Source organism: Eschrichtius robustus, chromosome 3 (genome assembly GCF_028021215.1).
Source record: "Eschrichtius robustus isolate mEscRob2 chromosome 3, mEscRob2.pri, whole genome shotgun sequence".
Lineage (NCBI taxonomy): Eukaryota > Metazoa > Chordata > Mammalia > Artiodactyla > Eschrichtiidae > Eschrichtius > Eschrichtius robustus.
The window spans coordinates 107,366,203-107,389,911 of record NC_090826.1 but is presented as its reverse complement, the minus strand read 5'-3'; the positions used below and the strand labels follow the sequence as shown (position 1 = coordinate 107,389,911).

The following is a 23,709-nucleotide window of genomic DNA, read 5'->3' as shown; positions in this document are numbered from 1 at the left end:
CCCCACCACCTTTAGCTTTTTTTTTTTTTTTCCAGTTTAGACTATAAACCTGATTGTGGTTGTCAAGTTCAACATAATATATGATCATAAACCATATTGTAACCTCCCACTAAACGTCGGGAATCACTGGTAAAACAGAAGTAGTAAATGAATCTTGCATGGACAAAGCCATAAGAAAACATTTACCTCAGGAAAAAAAAAGAAGTTATCACCTATATAGTCCCCTTCTGTAACTTCTTCTGGTACTTTCTGTCTGCATCACACGTTCTAGCACTCAATCATATGTCGAATTGAATAGTCCCATGTGTATTTTTTATCTCCCTACGTAGACTATGCTCTTTGAAGACAAGAACCTTCTTTTCAAGTTCTTTGATTTTTCTGTAATACTCAGTATGATGTACTAAGAATGTGGTTGGACTCTTGGTGATGTACCCAGCTCCTCTCAGAGCAGAAACACCTGGCACTTGTGTTGCACTCTCCTTCCAAAGAAACTCTAAACATATTACAAATATCAAATCACCTCAATCTGCCAGGCATTTCTGATGAGCTGGTAGCAAAGATTATTTCTAATAATAATAATCAACGGCATTTTACAGATGAATGGACGGAGCACACAGGTGTGAACGGGCTTCTCCCAGGTTTCGCATCAGTGCTCTCTGACCTGCTCTTTCCTCTAAGCCATCTCCTTACCATTACTTTATGGGTGGAAAGACAGCACAGAAGGCTGAAACAAGCTTGTGGGCTCACCCAGTGATGGGAATAAAATCCAGGTGTTTTAACCCCTAATCCAAGGGAGTTGTTGAAATAAGTCACCCTAGCTTTAGCCTGACACCAAAAACAACCAAGCAAGAAATCTGCCAGGTATCTTATCATACAACCCCAAAGAATAAAATGAGACTCTTGCAGCTCCTACATTTTCAGGTTAGTGCTCAACTGTTTACCTTTAAGGACTAGAAAAGATCTTCCACAGAATGGTTAATTGTATCCAGAGTGAGATATTTCCCCAGTATAACTAAATCTCCTAACTCTAAGATCTGCTTATATAATTTTTCTCTCTTTTCTTCTTAAATAATACTTAAAATTTTTACTATGTGTACATACTAACTCATTCACAACAACCACAGAAGGCAGGTCCTACTACTATCCCTATTTTAGAGATGAGGAAACTGAGGCTCTGAAACAGTAAGTAATTTGCCCAAGTAAGTTGGGTCACACCCTAGTAAGTGGTGGAGCTGGCATTCAGCCAGACACGCTGGCCATGCTCTTCATCACTGCAGTGCCTGGCTAAGCACGGACTTGGTGGACAAGGTGAGCCAGTACATAGAAAATGCTTAGCAGCACAACATAAACATTCAGGTTAACCATGACTACTGCCATCCTCTAGCAAGCTCACTCATCTATCCTGCCTAATGGCATTTCTTACCTTCGCCGTCTCCAACCATCATCCTCCTCTCCCAGTGCATGGCCTTGCCCAGGACTTAACAGGGATAAGAGAAGTCACCAGGCAGGATTCCTCACCACCAAATCTGCAAATCTCTTTTTATCAGTACCTATCCCATCTTTCTTCCCTATTAATGAAACCGAAAAAAATAGCCCACTTCTCCCCAAAGGTCAGTCCTACCACAGGTGGTCTAGGTCCCATCCCTTCCAGCTTACTGAGCACCCTCACTCTCGCCGGTGGCCACCTCTCTACGTCCTGCATCTCCTGGATATTTCCAATCAGCTTTCAGACATGTTGTAGTATCTTCCAGATTTAAAAAAAAAAAAAAATTAAAGCAAAACAAAACCAGCTCTGGCATTCTATTCCCCTTTGGAGCCAAGATTCTCTACCAGAGTTGATAAGACACAGTCTTCAGTTCCTTACTTGCCATTCACCCTTTAACCATTTTAAACCAACTTCTACCCACAGATCACAAAAACCATGACTTTTGTTAAGGTCACCACTGACCGTTTTTCTAACCTCATCTTACTCCATCTCGTAGACTCTGCCAGTTGATCACTTCCTTCTTGAAGCTCCCCTGTCTTGGTTCCCATAATACCACACCTTCCCAGTCTTCCTCCTTCAAGTCACTCTTCATCTGCTTCCTTTGCTGGCCCCTTCTCTATCCAACCTCCACAATTTTGAGTTCCTCACGACTCTACCCTGGGGCTTCTTCTCTTCTTATTCTGTAAGTTCTTTACATGCCAACAACTCCCAAATTTCCATCTCCGGCTCAGCTTCTGCTCTGCTGACCTGTATACACAACTGCCAACTTGACATCTCCCTAGATGTCTGAAACCTAACAAAGACAAAGATGAATTCTTCATCTGTATATAGCCTCCCTCCCAAAAGTATTTTCCCTTCAGTTTTCTATGTTTTAGTAAATGGCACCTTCATCCACCCAGCTGCTCATGACAGAAATTTGGAGTCATTCTTGATACCTCTCTCCCTCACCCCTAACCTTCCATATCAAGTTGAATATTTTTGCTGAGTGAAGAAAAGCTCAGCTTCAGTGTTTCTTCTTCAGAGAGAAAGGATACTGTAAAGCCACTAATCTAGACAAAATTCTCCATTACACTCTTTTCATAGCATCCTGTGTTTTTCCTTCACAACATTTCCCATGTTGTATGATTATGTGATCATTTGCGTAACATTCATCTCTCATGTTAGGCTCCGTGAAGGCAGGGATCAAGACTGATTTGTTCATCCCTGTATTCCTAGCACTTACTATAGTGTCTGACACATGCTATTTGCTCAAAAAATATCTGTTGAATAAAAGTTGAAGCTTTTCCCCAAGATCATCTTTCTAAGCCAGGCGTGCTCTCTAGTGCTATCATCCATCAGGCTACTCACCAAAACCCCAAGGGTCACGATACGGCAGTGCTCATCCTGGAGGGGAGGAGCTTGCGGAGTCCAGGAACCCCTGTCTCAAAGGTGACCCTCACCTGGATGAGGATAAAATAAAGAAGAAGAGTTTCTAAGTGATTAAAAAAAAAATCAATAGTATCATTTTGTTACTATCTTAAGAGAAGAACAGGTTTCCTATTTATTCTAGAGTATTAGTTTAGGAGGAAGTTATCACCTCCCATGTAAACAGAATCACCTTCCAATTATTAAAGGGTATATTATCCAATCTGTAGATATCTCAAGGGCCTTGTGACTTTCCCTCCTTCCCAACTGCATATTTTCTTTTTAGAAACTGGAAAAATATTAATAGCAAATAAAATCAATTTTTCTACTTTTCTGAACATTTAGTAGGAAAAAAACCCTCACATTTTTGCTTCTTCCCATTCCTAATTAGTACAGAGAATTGAGAGCTGACTGTAAAGGTGAAAGATTCAAAATTCCAGATACACTTTTGAATTCACAAAGTGCATACCATTCACAGTTCCTCCCTACTCTCAACTGTAACTCTACAGGGCAAGCATGCAGCAAGGAAATTTATTTTCACATACTTTTGGGGGAACATATGACTGAACAACAGGACCATATGATTTCCTTTGCTTGAAAGCCTACTCTGTGTGAAATGCTATACTGACTTGTGCTAGATAATTCAATAAAACACTAAGTAACTCACCAGGCAGAACAATTTCCAACATTAGTCCTTGTAAACTAGAATTATAACACCAAGCCTCCCCCTTTGCCCAGAATTTATAGTTTTGAAATGGCAAGGAAGAACCAAGTTCCAGATTGTCCTAAGGCCAAATTATTCAGGAATCTTTAAAAGGAAACTCTATAAGGTTACCACAAAGTTGTAAATAAATTCACAAATTAGTCTAACTTAGGTCAGAATCACCTCTATAATTCCGATTTCAACTCTTCCAATGATCCTTTTCTACTCTCCTGCTCTAAGAAGTCAAGTTTATTACAACTATGTCATGTTTAACAAATTTCACTTCTATGCTATGACCACTACACCATAAAAGGCATAGTATCAAACTTAGAATGTGGAACTAAAAGGCCTCAGGATTCCATTCCTAGCTCATTCTTAACTTCTGGCATGCCAACTACTAAAAGGCTTCCTCTCAGAAAAAGCACACAATAGGAAGAACCAATCTTTCAAAAACATGTGGAGAAAAGAAAACTATACTATGGACTTATATAGAAAACTTTGGTCCAAACAAAATGCTAACATATGATTTCGTACTCGAAGGGTAAAAACTCACCTACTGTCCTTCAAGCTAACAAACTTTAAGCAAGCAAATAAATTTATATCAAGCTCAAGAGTTTCGACAGAATTTAACCATTCAAAAATGAACGTCATCTATCATCATTTAGAGTAATGGCTACCCAAAGTAAAATGTCAGCACAAATATCCCTTCTTTGTGAAATTTTCCTTGATTCCAAACTATCCCCAGGAATGTCCTCCATGGCCCCACAGCATTACATTCATGACACTGTTAGAACACTTTAAAAATTGTATCCCTGTTATATATAGTCAGGGAACCCCCTGAGGAAAGAGTCATCATCTCAGGGCCCAAAAGAAACTCAATAAATGCTGGTTGATTCGTGTATTATCATGAGCTTGAGGCTTGTGTATTGCTACTCTTGCCGCACATTCATACAAATCAATGTTGACGCAATAAATACTTGTTTAACTTCTTACCATCTGCCTTTCCTAGGAAATAACTTATTGCAGAAGTCCCTGTTCATAGGAAAGTATAAGGTAGTTGCACTTACAGTTATGACTTGCATTTAACTTGATGACCTCTGCCTTGGGAACTGCTACAATAATGAACAAATATAGTTGTTTTTTTTTTTTTTTTATGTGGGATCTTCCCGGACCAGGGCTCGAACCCATGTCCCCTGCATTAGCAGGTGGATTCTTAACCACTGCGCCACCAGGGAAGCCCACAAATATAGTTTTAACTTACAAGAGACCCTACAGAAGCAGAAACAAAATCCAAAAATGCACAGACTGAATCACAGAAGTTACGTGCTCATCATCGGACTCTTTACCTTTCAAGATGTCCAATTTGCTCTCTCTTCTAACATTGGGACGCAGAGGAACTTTCCAAGAGTGATCTCTGCCTCTCAAACAGAAAGGAATTTTTAGGTCAAAGTGGAGTAACACCAGCTAGTCCCACATTCAGTCCTACAGGAATGAGAAGAATGGAAAAGTTCATACCCCATCACACCATCGGCAAAGAAAACCACCCATTCCCCAATGCTCTGTGACCAAAACAATATTTGGAAGAAGGAATAGTAAGAAAATAATTAGGTCAAAAATGGGGAAAGAAGGCAAAACCACTAAAACTCAAAATGCAAGAAGCTGGAGCACTATAGCCTACTTCTATCCTACTGAAGACTGGGAAGTTTAGAAAAGCAAAATCCATCAGGCACAAAAGCCTCATTCTAATCACTGTTTTTAACTTTCTCCCCAACCAAGAACAGTTATCACAGGTTGTAAAATAGACTTTTATTTCATATCTTCTCTATGCCCTTGTTCTTAGCACGGTGAAGATGCTGAAAAAAAATATTACAAAGCTTAAAAGGCAAGTGGCCATTAGATAATTCAACTTTCAAAAATCAGCTGGTCTAGAGCAGGACCTCTTTCTTAACCTGGGATCCACGACCTCTTAAGGGGTCTCTGGAGAGACTTAGGAGGGGTGGCACCTGTGGACTTGGCTGGCGAAAATTTTGATCTTCATACTCACTAACCTCCAAGTAAAAGTTAGCACCACCTTTAACTGTGAATGTAGGTAACAACCCACAGCAGTATTAGCAATTCCGTGACTATGTCACCAAGAGGAACCATAAAACACTTCACATCACATTACAGTTATTGCAGATCTCTCAACATAATATTTACACTCATCACTACTTCAAAATTATAGTATCATTAGACCTGAAGCTACATTTTGTTATTTAACGTGTTATAAACATACAAACTACTGTATTACAATTGTCTAACAGTTTGATAACTGTTTCCGTGTCATTTGTAATTCTATATATTTTATGTTATACATTTAAAAAACATGATTCTCAGAAGGGGTCCTATGTTTTGTTAAACTGCCAAAGGAAAACATGGGACATAGAAGATTAAGAACTTCTGATCTAGAGCACATAAAGTTTCTATAGACCCTAACATAGTCACCAAGGCATACAGACAAGTAAGTCATTCCATTAGCAGTATTTCATAGTTGAAAAAAATTAAGCCACCAGGAAGCCAAGTAACATGTCCAAGGTCACACAAATTTAGAGTCAGCATCAGCCTAGGTTAACACTCACAGCATGTATAGTCCCACTCTCCCATGGGGACCTTTGCTTACATTTCTACAATTGTCATCACTATCCTGTTTTACCACTAAATGGGGAAGAGGTATCACCTTTCAAAACTAATATAAAACCAAAACCTGGACAATAGAACAAGGCAGATGTATAAGGTACTCCTTTTTGTTCCTTGATCAAGCATGCTGCTGTAATTGTTACAGAAGCTGAATTTGGTCTGTTCCAGAGATAGCAGTTTTTTACAAGTGAGAAAAAAGTTGGGCTACGTAAACTGTCATTCCCAGAAGTGTCCAAGGCACTGTGCAGATAAGCATTAACTTGTTAAGCGCTGCAATGCGTTGTGAGTGGTTAGAGCAGTGGTATCCCCACTTCATAAATAGCAAAACTGGAGAATAAATATGAGAGATTTGTTTAAAGTCACACATAAGTCAATGGTAAAACCAGCTTCCTGATTCCAAGTTCAAGGCTCTAACCACTATACCAAATCACCATGATCAAATATTTAGTTGATTATAATGCTTGTGAAACCTCTGTACTTTTTTCCCCTACAAGCCAGAGAGCATTTTCTTTTGATCCATGGGAGCAGACACACTTCTGAAGGCTATGGGAAAAATATCCCATAGAATAAATTCCAAAGTACGTAAGTGTTTTTTCACTTACACTAGCCATCTAAGAATCCAGGTCAGGAATCCTTAGCTCAGGAGCCAAGTTACTACATAAAACCTGCCTTATAAGAAGAGAACAGTATGGAAATTGTTCCTTCATCTTTTAGTCAATGACCTTCTTATCGATCTACCGTTATGTTTAGGAACTATTATCATCTTACATTCAACACTGTTATTACAAAATAATATTCTAATGGTTCAATACCATTAGATCCTAGATTCTAACACTATTAAAGGTCATCCCTATCTCAACTTTGCATTAAATTTTCTCTTCTTATCCAAACCACTAATTAATGGAATTCTCATTCCCCAAAGCATCCTTATGCCATCTAACTGCTTTTATTAACCCATTTCTGTGTCTTACAGATTGGGTCTTTTTCAATAGTTAGTAAGGAGGTCCTTCTTAAATTTGTACTTAGGACCATAACATTGTTCACACTAACTCCTTGTTAAACCTTCCCATATCATTAGTATCCAGTCAAAAACCAAAGTCAACAGAACAACCATGTTGTACAATCTCCATGAAGAATGAAAAGTTCTTGTCTACACAGGAGTCTTATCTATCAATATTCATTTGCACCCCCTACCCCTTACTCTCAACTACGTATCCTTCCTACTTGCTAATTCTGATTCATCACTTTGTGCTCAGTGTACAAGAGTCCAGATCTCTGACCTAAGAATAAACACTTAATTCTTGAATACATCAAATGCTAACAAATACTCCATCACACACCATTGATCAAAATGTAACTCTTTACACAGCCACTCAATCATTTTCCCACTAAAGTCATTGCCAGGGATCTGTCCATGTCTGCCCTAACCACAGTCTAACTCTGCACCAATTCTACCCCACCTTAGTCTCTCGCTACCAACACATAGTTATGTCCATTTCTCTACTTTGTCTAGTAACTTTAATAGTCCCCAACTGTCTGCAATCTAGGCTCTAAGTCACTCCTCTCTATCACAGGGCAGGGCTCTGGAGGACAGATTTCAGGCCTCCTCCTTCAGGCTTGGGAGCCTTCACATAAGGCCCCCAGTAACACTGTTACAGGCCTCCGGCCCTTCTCTCTGAACATAATAACCAACCCCACTGTTTTTTCCTTGGGATATCTCCATTTCGCCAGGCTCGCCCAACACTAACCAGTGACATCTTAATAGTCTTTGCAACTTTCAAAGGTTAATGGCTACAGCTCCACTTTGGAAACCACTGGTGTGTCCACGACCCCCACAATGACTCAGTGACCTAGACACCCCCACCTCACCTGCTGGAGCCCTTTACTACAAGAACATTCTTCTTCACTTTCACTTCCCCCCAACCCTCCAACAAGTCACTGGCCTGCAAAGTCCCCTGTACCTCACTATCCATCTCCGGGGTCTAACAGACACCACCAGACTCAACTCGAATTCCCTCATTTAGCTCTCCATCTCGCCCCTCGAATGCCCCTTCATCCCAGGACCCTGGGACCGTCCCATCTCCTCGTTTAGTCTCTCCAAGCAGCGCCTGGGACACAACCTCTAAAAAATAAACCGAGAGATGCCTCCGTCTCTCCCCACCGCTCAGTGAGCGGTGGGCAGAGGACGCCCCCCCATCTCCCCCCACAGGTTTCTCTAGACTCAACTCTAAATCTACGACCTCGACCCCCACCGCTTCTCTCCCCTCACCCCACCCCCCTAGCCCTTCGCGGCTTTCGCTACCCCTGCCCTCAAACCCGCTCAAAACACGCGGACGCGGACCCGGCCCCCCCGCCCCGGCTTCGGTCCTTCCCCTCCCCCTCCCCCTGAGGTGCCACTTACCACCGAGGCAGGAGTGGGGGAGGGGAGAGGAGGAGCAGAGTAGGGGAGGGGGCTTCGGTCCGGGGCGGCTCTCAGCCCCGGGGGGCCGGGGCCGGGGCCAGCGGCAGCGGCGGCGCAGCGTCTCCCCCCGGCGGCGGCAGCGGCGGCGGCGGCGCCGTCCCACTCCCGCAGGCACACATAGGCTCCATTGTCCGCCGGCGCCTCCCCCTTTCCGGCACCCCCCCCTCCTGGTACCGCCCCTTCCCCCTCCCCTCGGCCCTCCCCCAGCCGCACCGCGCCACGAAAGGTACCGCCGGCCCCGCCTCGGACGCGAGCGAAGAAGTGCCCCCTCCCCCCGGCCCCGACGTCCCGCCCGGCAAGGGAAGGGGGAACGCCCCTCCCCGCCTCAGCAAGGGCCCCGCCGCCGGGAAGGGCCCGCCCTCCTCCAAGGGAATGTCACTTGTCCCCCTTCCGGAACGCGCGTAATGGTACCAACCGGCCGCTTCCTCCTCCCCCTCCCCTGCCTTCCCGAAGAGGCACCGCCCCCTGCGCCCCGCCCACCAAGTAGCCTCGCCTCCTCGACCCCGCCCCTCCCTCCAATATTTTACTATGGGGCCGCCCACCGCCGGCACCACCTCCTGCTTTGCATGGACGCGCCCACCAGGTCCCCGCCCCAGTTCGTCACCCGGCCAGAGGTGACGCCTATTCTCCACCTTAAAGCGGCAGAGCCCCCTTTCTCAACTAAAAGAACCTCCCGAAAGGCCGGTGGGGTGGGAGGGGCGGACAGGGAGGGTCTCTTCTTTCCCGCATCTTCCTCCCCACGCGCATACTCACCCGGACCTCCCCACCGCCTCTCGCAGCATTGAGAAGCAGCCCAGTGGAAAAGGCGCGGAGGGGGGAAGGGCAGCGTGGAATTTGGCCATCTTTGACAGAAATACATTAGGAGCTGCCAAAGGAAGGGGTCTTTCCCTCACACTTCCCTGCTGTCCTGGTCCCGGCCTAGTCCTCAATCTTCAAGGCGACCCCCGCACACTTCCAGGATGCGGTTCCACCCTGCCCCATCCCCTCTCCCGTCCCTTGTCTTCACCCCTCAATCTCTGCACTGCCTTTGCTGTTGCCGGCTTTCTCCCCTCCCAAGGGTGCAGGCCCCTCTTGGGGTTGAACTCTCCTCCACCTTCTCCAAAGCACATTCTCGCCAGGTCCTGCAGATGCGTTGGCTGGTGCAGGGTTTCCCCTTCCTTATGGGGCCTGGCCCAGCCCCGCTCACGCATCGCTACCTAGTGCCCATTGAGGACCTCTGCCTAGATCCCCGAATCGCTTCACAACCGCTTTTTTAATCGCAGCATCACTTCCCTGATTTTTAGAAGGCCTGTGCTTTGGAGAGCTCAAAGCCCGGGCATCCCGGCACTGTCCCCTGTGAAGTGAGAGGGTAACCCATTAGACTGCACTTTTTCTTAGAAGGAAAAATGATGGCATCATGGTGAGCGCATGTTGCTGAATAAAGCTCAGATTCCCACTACTCCTGTTTTATCTTTGTGGCCCTTGTTGCTTCCCTGCCCAACTGTTATTACAGACCTGTCTGCTCCACAGCCCTCCCCAGAACACAGTGTTACATCTCTGTGTTTGTAGAGTCTTGATCTAAGATGTTTCTGCAACTATATGCACTGGCCCGGCAGCTTTTCTGAATCAGTTAAGCGAAGACTGCTTATGTTATAATGTACTGCGTATTCTCCCCGAAGATAGATGGAGGCAACATGGCCAAGAGAAGTAGATAAATTTTTTTCTGCTTTTGCTTCTATCACCATGGTTTTAACCAGGTACTTATTTCTATGTCACTTTCCCTGTCTAGAAAATAGGAAACCTTCCTTAGGGCAATCTTTTAACGAATGATGCTGGTTGTAAAGGATGGTACAGGAGAGCCCAAAATGATAAAGCTTTTGAAACCATTTAAAACTGTAAGCTGGTCATGTAAGTTTCTATACCATGGCTCCGCAGTTTAGATTCTATGAAAAACTGTTTTTTCATAGCAAGATGTTTTCTCCTTGTCTTCTGTTATAACTGAGCATATAAATAAAGAAAAAAGACAAAAGCAGGTATAAACAATATAAATTTAGGATCAGTTGAAGGATTCCAAATGGGAAATAATTAAAATGCTTTCTTGTCAAGTTTTGGTGATAGAATATTTGATGAAACATAGTAGGGACCTCTGTAAAAAGAAGGCAGGAGGAAAAAGTCAGGTATGGACATATGAAAAGACAACTAAATCCAGAAATATGCAAGAAGCATTTGGGATTGCTAAGGTAGATGGAAAGAAGGGATTCACAGACTTATCTGTAAGAGAAAACCACTGCTAACATAAATTCTGGGCTGGGGTGTTCCATACCAGATCACCTCTGCTCAGAGAGCTCAAAAAACAAGCTCATTATAATAATGACACACATGCAAAAAAGTCTTAACCATTTTACTAGGCCTTACACCCTCACTTAACTTTGACACTTTATATGTGTCAAAGTTCGGAATTATTTATTGAACCAGAAGAAAAAAGCAAATGAATATTAAATGTGCAACACTAGGCTAAAAGAGCAATAATACTGAGAATTTAAGCAAGCTGTAAGTCATGTTAATTTAGCTACCTTGCACATGGGATAGAAATGCACTTTAAAATATTATTTATTGTAATGAAATAGTTTATCTATTTTTACTAGAATTTTTTCCTCTGAATTTTCTAACTTCCATGCATTTCCATCTCACTTGGGAAAGAATTCTATTTTGCTGTACAGGGATCTAGTACACTGTATATACATAAATACTAATGGATAATGATGAAATCATTGTTAAAAGCATCCTATAAATAAAAGCTTCAAACTATTTCTGTCACTCTAGAAATTCTAAGATAAATCATTTTTTAAAATCTAAATGGTAATATTGTTAAAAATAAAAGCTTTCAACACTAAAGAGATCTGGGTTTGATTTTTTACTTTCTGAAATTTGCGTCTCATAATGATGACATGCACTCACTGTGATACAAACATGGATTGTATGTCTGGCTTCTTAGTTCTTCAAGTAATCACAGCATCTGTTATTTAAGTGTGCCGCCAGTCTTTTCTACCTGTGAACTCCACCTTCGAAACACTTTTGTTCTCTCAGCTCTTGATAAACGTATACTTAAATTTTAGGGTTGGAAAGAACCACCTCCTATTTTACACATGAGAAATCTAAGACATAGAAGTTTAATGACTTGCCAAAATTATGCCCATTTTTAGGGACTAGAATTTAAGTCCAGCACTCTACAGCACTGTTCTAACCTCCAAGGATTATTCATTCCTAACAATATTTACTATTGTAGGAGAGAACATGAAATTCTACCTTAGGAATGATGAAATCAAGACTCAGAAGGGTTGAACCCACTCAGCCAGCTGGTGCTAGGTTTATAAGAGGCCCTAATAAATCCTTGCCTTGGTCAAAGCCCTTAGTTTGTCCACGATTTCCTGCTGCTTATACTGTTCCTTACCAATTCATCTACCTCATTGTCTAAAGCAAAACTGGCAAATTTCAACCCCAAAGGAATACTACCAAGATAATCATTTATGACTGAAAATGAGGGGTTAGAATGGAATGGCATCTTGACTTTCACAGTGCTGTAATAAAATAGTCAGGAAGGGATTTCTTCTTTAGGTTGCCCATGGAGGAGAAAAAAATCTCCCTATCCTAGCTTTCACCAGTCCATTTAAGCCAATGGGGAGTCCCAGAGCTTCATACCTGCCAGGAAAATTGAGGGCTAAGTGTCTCTTTTGGAAGGAAAAAATCAGAATTCCCACCTCCTGCCTTCCTGCAGCTCCACCTGGGGCCATTGGCACTCTGATGTGAGCTTGGGTCTTGTTCTGTGTCCCCACATATCTGCTTTCCACAACCTGGGAATTAGAGGCACCCTATCTGTAAAAGCTCTGACAGACCTGTGATGTGACACTCAGATCCCTTTAGACGGTACCACCAATGTTTCTCCTTCATTTTCACACTCAAACCTACATGGTTGTGCCTCCTACCCTCATTGCCTGCCTTCTAAAAGTCAAACTTTGTGACATTCAGCCCGCAAATTCCTGAGCCCTAATTGATTGATATATTAAATGCTGATCCCCTTCCCCAGCTTTCCAATTTAGCCATAGTCCATCATGGTTTAACAACCTATGTGTTCCACGTGCTCTAACCATTTCTCCCCAGATTTCTTGGTCTTCAGGCCAGTTCTTCACATCTGTCCTTACAGTCTCATGTCCCCTTTCCTCTTCAGTTTCCACTAATTTACTATTTCATTTCTTATTCTTAACCTCTTTCCCAAGAATAATTCTGGGAAAGTATTTCTACTACTTCATTTCATTTTATTCTACTAGACATTTCTCTAGGAATTTTGCCCTTCAGATACACCTATGTTATTTTTCCTGGGTTCTGCCTTCACTGCTGAACTCTTCCCACTTCCCACAATCTCTTCCCGGCCTCTCTGTGATTGGTACCCAACTACTGCAGCTTTGACCTCACCTCCATGGTTTGCATCCAGGTTGCTCCTATTAGCCACGTTGTCTTTTGGAATCCTTGACCACCCATCATCCCAGCAATGGAAATTCCTAAGGCTGAGATGTACCTACATTTGTTTCCACTCCTGGGCTGGCAGACATTACTAGAAAAAAACGATGAAACCAAGAAAATGGATCTCAATCAAATTTCAGGTGATGGAAACTTCAATTGAACTTTATTAGTTTTTACTTGGCAATCCTTTTATGCATCCTCATTGCCTCCTATATCATTTCCCACAGCAAATATTCCAAATTTTATCCACTACTCCTACATTGCAGGACCAACCTTGTCATCTCATCTCACCTCAGAAGGGTTTTGCTCAGTTCTCTCTCTTCCATTTACTTTCTCTTTACTTTAGTATCTTCAGTAAAATCTTTCTTACACAAATACTCTTTTTTTCCCCTTTCTTTTCATTCCCAACTTATCCAAAGGGTAACCTACATTCTCTGCTACCACAATTCCTTTTCTTCCTCTGTAATTAACCCAACCACTTACCAAAATTCTTTCTCCAGTATGGCCAAACCTAATCACCAAATCCATCCAATGAATATCCTTTCCTTACTCTCTTACAGTTTGAATTCCAAGATACGATGATATTCTGGTTTTGTCTCCCTCCCCACCCCCCAACTTTATTGAGATATAATTGACATATAACATTGTATAAGTTTAACATGTACATATGATGATTTGACATACGTATATGTCGTGAAATGATTACCACACTAAGTTTAGTTAACATCCATCATCTCACATAGTTACAATTTTTGTGTGTGTGATGAGCACTTTTAAGATCTACTCTCCTAGCAACTTTCAAATATGCAATACAGTATTGTTGGCTATAGTCACCATGCTGTACATTACATCCCCAGAACCTATTTATCTTATAACTGTAAGTTTCTACCTTTTGAATACCTTCACACATTTCCCCAACCCTCTACCCTCTGCCTCTGGTAACCACCAATCTGTTCTCTGTTTCTGTGAGTCTGGGTTTTTTAGATTTCACATGTAAGTGAGCTCACACAGTATTTGCCTTTCTCTGACTTATTTCACTTAGGATAATGCCCTCAAGTTTCATCCAAGTTATGGCAAATGGCAAGATTTCCTTCTTTTCTATTATTGAATAATATTTCATTGTGTGTAATATATATATATAGTGTATATATATAGTATATATATATAGTATATATATATATATATATATATATAGTATATATATATAGTATATATATATGCGCCACATTTTCTTTATTCATTCATCTCTTGATGGGCACTTAGGTTGTTCCTATGTCTTGGCTGTTGTAAATAATGCTGCAGTGAACATGAGGGTGCAGATATCTCTTCAAGATCGTAATTTCATTTCCTTCGAACAGATAACTAGAGGTCTGTCTTCTTTTTTTTATTTTTAAACTTATTTATTTAATTTATTTTTGGCTGTGTTGGGTCTTCATTGCTGCATGCAGTCTTTCTCTAGTTGCGGCGAGTGGGGGCTACTGTTCGTTGCGGTGCAACGGGCTTCTCTAGTTGCAGAGCCTGGGCTCTAGGCACGTGGGCTTCAGTAGTTGTGGCATGTGGGCTCAGTAGTTGTGGCTCACGGGCTCTAGAGCACAGGCTCAATAGTTGTGGCGCACAGGCTTAGCTGCTCTGCGGCATGTGGGATCCTCCCGGACCAGGGCTCAAACCCGTGTCTGCTGCATTGGCAGGCGGATTCTTAACCACTGCACCACCAGGGAAGCCAGAGGTCTGTCTTTATTGATTTTAATACTTCCTTGACCTGAACATTCCTTGAATGTTCCTTAAACTCCTTGGTTCTTTGATCTTTTCTTTCTCCACTTCTCCCTAGGATCTCTCTCTCTCTCACTCTCCTAACTTTAGCCATCACCTCTTTGCAGATGATCAACACATCTTCAGGTCTAGCTCAGGCCTCTCTTGAGCTTAAATCCTGCATTTCTATCCACTCAGCTTGCCCATCTAGAAGTCAGTTTAACACATCAAAAAACAAAACTCACCATCTTTCAAAACTGTCTCACTTCTGAATTCACTGTCTCTCACTTAGGCTCAAAACTTTGGAGTAATCCTGACTCAAAGTTTCCAGCTGTCTATGTATTTTTCTCAATCACCAATGTCCACAAATTCCCACTTAAATCAATTTCTTGTTTTCTGTTCCCAAGTTGAGACTTTTGTAATAATTTCCAAGTAGACATTCCTGCCTCCAGCTTTTCCCCTTATCAGTCAATTCTCCATGCTCTTTCCAGGTAGAGCTTCCTAAAAGACGTGTGTGTGTGTGTGTATGTGTGTGTGTGTGTATATATATATACACATATATATATATAATCATCATATATAATGATATATGATATATCATACATGATATCATTATATATGTGATATAATTATCATAATATATATATAATATGTATATTATCATTTGTGCAGTACCTATTCGTCTCTAATTACCCTAGCCCTACTGGTTCTTCTGGGCCCAACTAGGGCCCCTCTACCCTAACATCTCAACAATGTCGTATTGCAGGAACAATATTGGTTTTAGAGTCACCTGGACCTGGGTTTGAATATTGGACTGCATTTTACTGGCCAAATAACCTCAAACTTCAATAGGAAAAAACGTTATTTTCTTTATCATTTATTTCAGTCGTAGATGTCTATATCACCAATTTCAGAACATAGCCTAGACACGCAAACTTTTAATGTCATCTACCTTTTATTGTAGTTGCCAGTCCTCCCCTATATCCTGAGAGCAGAATCTGACACCTCTTTGTGTTTTGCAGTCATTTAGTCATTGCTATATTTATTGAGCGTCTACTCGGTGCAGGGCATCTTGAGGGGGACAAAAAAAATGAATGAGATATCCAATTTTGTCTTCAAAGTATAATTAGACTTATATGGAAGATTCATTCATTGGGAAAAAAAAAAGTTTAGTAAATGCCTAATTTGTGCCAGGTATTGTGCAAAGTACTGAAGATTCAAATAAGAGGACATGTTCCCTGATGTTAGGATCTGGGATCTATCTAGTTAGGAATACTAACAAGTAAACATTTATAATCAAGTATAGTAAATGCTGTGATATGGATAAATACCAGGAGTTTGGGGCACACAGAGGAGGGGTATCTAATCCAGACAGGAGAGTCAGGAAATGCAATAAGACCTGAGTGGAATCTTAAAGAATGCGTAGGAGTCAGCCAGGCAAAGGACTCAGCAATGTGCAAAGGCTCAGCTGTGTGACAATGTATATAAATAATCACAATACAAGATAGAAAGTAATAAATAAGTGGCAGAGCAGAGACAAAAAGTGGCTGTCAGAGGAGATACATTATTGGGAGTTCTATGAGGTGAGCAGAAACTGCTTTGTGGAAGTGGAGGCATTTGAAGCAACCTGAAGGGTTCAGGGGTCAGATTCAGACATGCAGTGGGGCCAGAGGCCTCTTTGCCTTCTCGGCATTCTATGCAGTGCCCTGTACACAATGGCACAGTGCCTTGTTTGCTGTGATGATGGTGATGATTATGATGATGATGGTGATACCTAGGTTTTTCTCATGAAGTTGCCTCTTCCCTCTTCCTAGAATGTTTACAAGGGGAGACTCATGATTCAAAAAAGCCATCTCTGGATGGAGGGACTCTCAATCAGACTGCCTAGCTTTGAATCCCAGCTCTGCCATTAGAGGGCTGTGCGACTCTAGAAAAATTACTTAACTTCTCTAGGGTCGAATTTTTTCTTCCATAAAATGGAGTAATGATAGTATTTCCTCACAGGGTAGTACGAGGAACAAATGAATAACTAATGTAGATGTCTAGGAATAGTGCCTGGCACACAGTAAGTGCCCAATAAATGTTGGTTATTATTATTACATTTGTTCATCTCTGGATTATTCACAATAGGATTGGCCTTCAGAGAGATTTTAGGAGCACTGAAAAGGCCATCTCCTCAATACTTCGCTTATTCTCACATCAAATCTCACTCACTGGTATCTCTTCAACTCTCCTAATACACTCCTTTAAATTCTATCATTAGAAATTCATACCTTTGGGGGACTTCCCTGGTGGCGCAGTGGTTAAGAATCTGCCTGCCAATGCAGGGGACACGGGTTCGATCCCTAGTCCAGGAAGATCCCACATGCTGCGGAGCAACTAAGCCTGTGCACCACAGCTACTGAGCCCACGTGCCACAACTACTGAAGCTCACATGCCTAGAGCCCATGCTCTGCAAAGAAAGAAAGAAAGAAATTCATACCTTTGGATTTAAGATGTCACTTCCCCAATCCCTTGGGAAGGAACATAATAGGGCGTTCGCCCTGTTTTATTTTAATAATTTATCTGGCCAGACCTCTATCTTTCTTAACTGTCAACTGTACTGAGGAAATATTATGGAGAAGAAAGAAAAGGCTAATTCTGAAGCTTGGAGAACCTTCCCCAGAAACTTAAGCTAGAAGGAGATACTCAGAGGGCTTTCTGAGGGCAGTAGGTCCTCTGGGATTGGAGAAAGAGGTGAGGTAGGAGAGAGATGACAAGAAGTAACGAGGACAACAAAAACAAGGTCATTTGTGTCAGTAAAGACAGGCTTTACTAACTTAACACACAGTGCTGACCTTGACTTTGGAACTCTTCATCCACCACTCCTTTCTCCACTCTGTGCCGTGTTTTGGAATAAATCATTCTTTTCAGGATACATCTTGATTCATATTAATGAAGGAGACTATACAGGGGACCAAGTACCCCTGGTTTTAAAATTTCATAATGACTTTTACATGTTGGCTTTCTTCATGATCAAAAACTATATTGTACACCTGTAACTTATATAATATTATACAGTAACTAATAAATACCTACTATCTGTCTTAGTGCCAAATTAAGTAGAGTGAGAATTTCATTAGAGGCTGAAGAAATAATCCCTCTCAGGGACCTTACAGTCCAATTGAGGAAGCAAAAAGATTTCAATAACAATTAATTCCTAAATTGTATTACAGACATGACACAAACTCTAGACTTGCAGGAAAAAAAAAAAAAAAAAAAAGCAGTGAGGAAAGTCTGGAGTAGCAAGCAATAATTTGAAGGGTCAGAAGTTGAACTGGGCCTTGAAGAACAGGATTTGGGCAGTTCCAGGAGGGGACAATGACCCCAGAGGAAGAGAGACAAGGAGCAAGCCAGGGACTGAAAAGAGAACAGCATATGTGTGGACCAAAAATTACAACAGTAAAGGTCATTTCCAACAACCATAATGACAGCTGTCCCTTACTGAGTATTTAGTATGTGCCTGTAACAAGCACTATTCTGAGCACTACATTTATATTGTCTCACTTAATACCCATGATAACGTCATGAGGTATGATCTGTTATTCTCATTTTACAGTTGAGGGCTCAGATGCTTCAAGGAGTATGTAACTGTCCTAAATCATGCAGCTAAGTGGGGGCTGAGATTATAACCCAAGTCAACCTGAGGTGAAAGCTCTTAACCACCCCACACTACAGCCTCTCTTCAGTGCGGGTATTAGGATGCAGTGGGCATACAATTGGTTAAATAAGTTGGGAATTCATGACACAAAATATAGTTTAGAGAAAGCATGCAGGAAGGGTACACTGTGAGTTTTTAAAAAAGCCACATAAAATAAGCTATAAGGATAGATTCTACAATATGCGGAATGTAGCCAATACTTTATAATAATTATAAATGGAGTATATATAACCTTTAATAATTGCATCACTATATTGTACACCTGTAACTTACATAATATTATACAGTAACTATACTTCAATAAAAAAAGAGTAACAAAAACCCTAGTATTATAAAAGTAACGTGCTTACTTTTTCTTCATGGTTTATTCTGTTAGTAACTTTCAACCAAAAGATTGTTCATTCTAAATAAAATAATATTGTAAAAAGAAAAGTACCGTGCTTAAAAATTTACAGCTTTTCTATGAATAATTTTTATAATGTCATTTACTGGTAGACATTTAACAAAGATATGTGTATTTGAAAATACTAGCAAATATTGCAATAGATGCCTATATTTATCAAAACAGAACCAAAACATGTGTATATATGCATTTATATAGCTAAAACAACATTCTAAGTCTTTACTAATAAGAAAAAGTCATAGTTTACTGAACACTGCTCGTGGAACAGGCACCTTCCTTTCAGTATCATCCTGAATGTGATTTATAATTACACCCATTTTACAGGTGAGAAAACCAAAATGAAGAGGTTAAATGGCTTGCCCAAGCCTCACAATAGTTAAACAGCTCAGTCCAGATTTGAATGCTAGGCTGGCGGCAACGCCTGTGCCCTTGCTGCTATCCTACACAGCCTCTCTCCTTGAGCAAGGGAAAAACTGTGTAAAAATAACACCACTGCAACATACATGGTATTTTTCAAAGCATTTTCACATTCATAGTAACAGCTGGTCCTTATGATGACCATGTGACAGGTTTGGAAGATACCTCCAGCATAGTGAATAATAATAATAGTCATAATAATCATTAGAATAATAATATTAGCCAGCACTGATTGAGTGTTCCCTATACACCTGGCACTATGCTAAGAACTTTACATGGATTGTACGGTTGGTTCATAACAACTCTATAAGATAGGCTCTATTATTATCCTTCCTTGCACATGAGGAAACTGGGGCTCTCCTAACTGGTGTTAAGAGAGGTTAAGTAACTTAATGAAGGAGGCTGGGCTCAGATAAGTTACAGAACTAATTCAAGGTCATGTGATAACGAGTGTGATTCCTGGACTAGAGCACAGATCCCCAGATTCCACATCCACACACGCCCTTTTCATGTTACTATTCTAATAATGAATCTGCAGCTACAGGAAGGATAATTTGAAGAGAGAGCTACAACCAGCAAGAAGAGCAGCTGGAAGACTAGTGTGTAGAGATGATGCAGAGCCAGGTAGCATAGTGTGAGGGGGAATGAAGAGGTGGCAAAGCCAGGGGCTATCTGAGGAAGGTTATAGCAGCTCACTTCTGCAGCATGCAAATATAGAAGGAAAAATAGCTTAAGTTTGGCTTCTAGCCATAAAATTGGTGAAAAGAGGGGCATTGTGGCCAGAAATGAGAGTGGTTCAAAAATGGCACTGGTCCACAGTAAGATAACACTACACACCAACCTAGGATGGATTTTAAAAAAGACAGACAGGGTTTCCTGGTGGCGCAGTGGGTGAGAATCTGCCTGCCAATGCAGGGGACACGGGTTCGAGCCCTGGTCCGGGAAGATCCCACATGCTGCGGAGCAACTGGGCCCGTGAGCCATACTTACTGAGCCTGCGCGTCTGGATCCTGTGCTCCGCAACAAGAGAGGCCGCGATGGTGAGACCTGCGCACCGCGATGAAGAGCGGCCCCCGCTTGCCACAACTGGAGAAAGCCCTCGCACAGAAACGGAGACCCAACACAGCCAAAAATAAATAAATAAATAGAAATTAAAAAAAAAAAAAAAAGACAGACAATATCAAGTGTTGTGACCATGGAGAGATGCTGTCACTCTCATACATTGCTGTGGGAAGGGAAAATGGTGCAGCCGCCTTTGGAAACAGTTTAGTAGTTTCTTAAAAAGTTAAACATAATTTACCATATGACCCAGCAATTTCACTCCTATATGTCCACAAAGACTTGTATGTGAATGTTCTACAGCGGCATTATTCTCAATAGCCAAAATATGGAAACAATCCAAATATCCATTAACTGATGAATGGATAAATAAAAATGTGGTATATCCATACGATGGAATACATTCAACAATAAAAAATAATCAAGTACTGATACATACTATAACATGGATGCACCTCAAAATCACTATGCTAAGTGAAAGAAGCCAGACACAAAAGACTATATATTGTATAAGTTTATTAACATGCAATGTCCAGAAAAAGCAAATCTATGAAGACAGAAAGCAGATTAGTGGGGCTGGGAATAAGGATCAACTGCAAATGAGTATTAGGAATCTTTTTGGGGTGAAGCATATGTTATAAAACTGGATTTTGGTGATGGCTGCACAACACTGTAAATTTACCAAAAAATCATTGAGTCATACACTTAAAATGGGTGAAATTATGGTATGCAAATTATATCTCAATAAAGATGTTCTTTAGAAAGATGAAGCTGGTTTGTGAAGGAAGAAAGAGAGTTAAGTTTTAGAATCATAAGTGACCATTAAACACTAAAGTGGAGATGTCCCACCAGGTAAGAGGGTAGGCTAGAGGTGCAGAGGTGAGAGCCAAAGCAATAAAAATGGATAAGATCACGAAAGAAAAAAAAAAAAGCACACAAGACGAAAGGAAGAAAGGAAGATGCCAATGGCAAACGTTTGGTGTCACTACCATTTAGGGGCAAGGATGATGGTTTATCTGGGCTAATGTGGTATTTACCCTGGTAGCGACGCATCTAGCTAATATCCAGATTTACTTGTATTCTCTAAGCATACACCCACTGAGAGCAAAGGTACGTGTCCCATAGCATGGCAAACAGTAGGGTAAATCTACCTGGGGGAAAATTGACTCTAAGTGACTAAAATACATAAGGATAACTGGGAATGGACTGAATATGTTCCCTGTATTTTGATGTTAAAAAGAGAACTGCACAAACACTTTTACCCAAATTAGAAGCAACATCAGCATTAGGGAGTGCAGTTTTCATGAACAATGATATTTCACTTAGTCACTAACAACCAAGAAGGATGGATATTATGCTGGACCACCCCTGGAATCGGACTCTTTGGCCCCAAAATTGACTTCTGAATTTAGGAGCAAGCAGAGACTCAGGTAAACTCTACAACTGCTTTCTCACCTCAGAATTAGTGGACCCTTCCTCCTCCTGCCCCCACCCCATCCCTACCCAAAGCTTAGAACTTTGGGGAGGAGACCCTCCCAGGCTAGGGACTAAAGATGTCTTCCCTCCCCCAAGGCCTGACAATCCTTTTTGTTTCTCCTTCTGTCACATTTCTGGTGTAAATGAAGCAAAATTAGACTACAGACCTTGGCTGTGAAAATAAAGGATTAAGAAAAAAAGATTCAAAAAATCAGGGAGCTCAAGATAGAAAAGGAAGCCCAAGGTTGGAACAACACTGGCTTCAGGACCACCCACCACCCACATTATATGGGGGGGGGGGGTCAGCTCAGCAGGGGTTCTCAATCCTGGGTGCATGGTGGACACCAAGGTAGAATTTAGATGGAGGGAAAATAAACCTTTATTTTCACTAGCTTCTGACTGAAATTTATAATTTCCTTCAATTCTGAATGTAAGCAAGAGATCAAGGTAGAGCAATTCATGACTTTTTACCAATAGAATCACAGATATTTTCACATCATCTTACAGCTGTGGCAGATATCCTAAATACCGCTTACATGCATCACTACGACAAAATTACAGTAGTTATTAGATCTGCCAGTAGACCTTTTTTATTAATGCTCTAATAAAGAAACACATGTAATACTATATCACAAATTTGACGCCTTTAATATTTTGATATTTCATTATAACTATTTTTGTTCACAATGTCTTTTGTTTTATGTGTTTAAAATCATTATTCTGTCCATAGGCTTCACCAGACTGCCCAAGGGGGTCCATGTCACAAAAAAGGTGAAGGACTCCCTGGCTGGAAAAACTCCCCAGTCCTCATCCAGCACCACCAAAAATGAGCCTTCCTGCTGTGCCTGCGGTCCCACCATTAGTGAACATTTCCTTTGGGTTTTTAAGATTCCCATTAAATTGCAAATGCCCCCAAATGAGAAGAACTTCTCCAAGTGTTATTAGTTAACCCCTTAAATGGGGTTGTTTAGCAGCTAGCTTAGCACAACACCCTACAATTCAATTAAGCAAACATTTATTGAGCTCCTGCAACGGGTAAGGAACCAGGCTTGGGGATGGCAAGCGAAACTCTGCAAGGTTTCTCCCCTCAAGGGTGCCAGCAATCTAGTAGGAGGCATAAAACAAGTACAGAAAAGACAGGGGAAAGAGAAATGCTACGCAGAAAGTGCAAAGAGCAAAGATCGTCCTGGGGTAGGGATGGTTCGGGAGGAAAGAGACTCCCTCATGCTTGCATTCCAGAAAGAGTGACTGAGTATTCACTCGGTGCCAGGTCCACAGAATACAACCTTAGTCAAGGTCACTGCCTAGGGTTAAGTCAAACAGGTAAAACACGAAGTAAGCTACTGGCATTGAGTTCACAGTGGGGTATAAAAGACCGGGGAAGCACAGAGGAGGGAGTAACGCAGTGCCGGTGGGGGCGGGGAGAGCCTAGAAAGACTGTTGGTTGCGATGAATGTGGCACGGAGGAAGTGACATATGAGCTGAGTCTAGTAGGATAAGTTTTTAAAAAAAGGGAGAGAGAGAGAGAGAGAGAGAGAGAGAGAGAGAGAGATGGGGGAAGGGAGGAGGAGGGGGAGGGGCACCGCATTCCTGGCAGAGGTATGTGTAAAAGGGCCTGTTCTGAGAATGCATTTTCAGTAGGAGTTTAGGGATAGTGGAGGAACCAGGCAGGAGGGGG

At 41.6% G+C, this 23,709-nt stretch overlaps 1 protein-coding gene across 3 annotated transcripts in view; it reads right to left on the bottom strand.

Moving 5' to 3' along the window:
• Positions 1–23,709, bottom strand: part of LOC137762563 (uncharacterized) — a 68,793-nt gene that overhangs the window by 1,566 nt on the left and 43,518 nt on the right. Inside the window, exons 1-3 of one of the 3 annotated variants that reach the window (XM_068540630.1) lie at positions 8,671–8,871; positions 4,940–5,075; positions 2,834–2,925 (exon numbers count right to left, since the gene is read on the bottom strand). The gene's annotated coding sequence lies outside the window, so the exon portion shown is untranslated. Of the gene's footprint in view, positions 1–2,833; positions 2,926–4,939; positions 5,076–8,670; positions 8,872–23,709 lie in introns of those variants that run through there. The other 2 variants (XM_068540634.1, XM_068540633.1) reach the window with 2 other exon arrangements.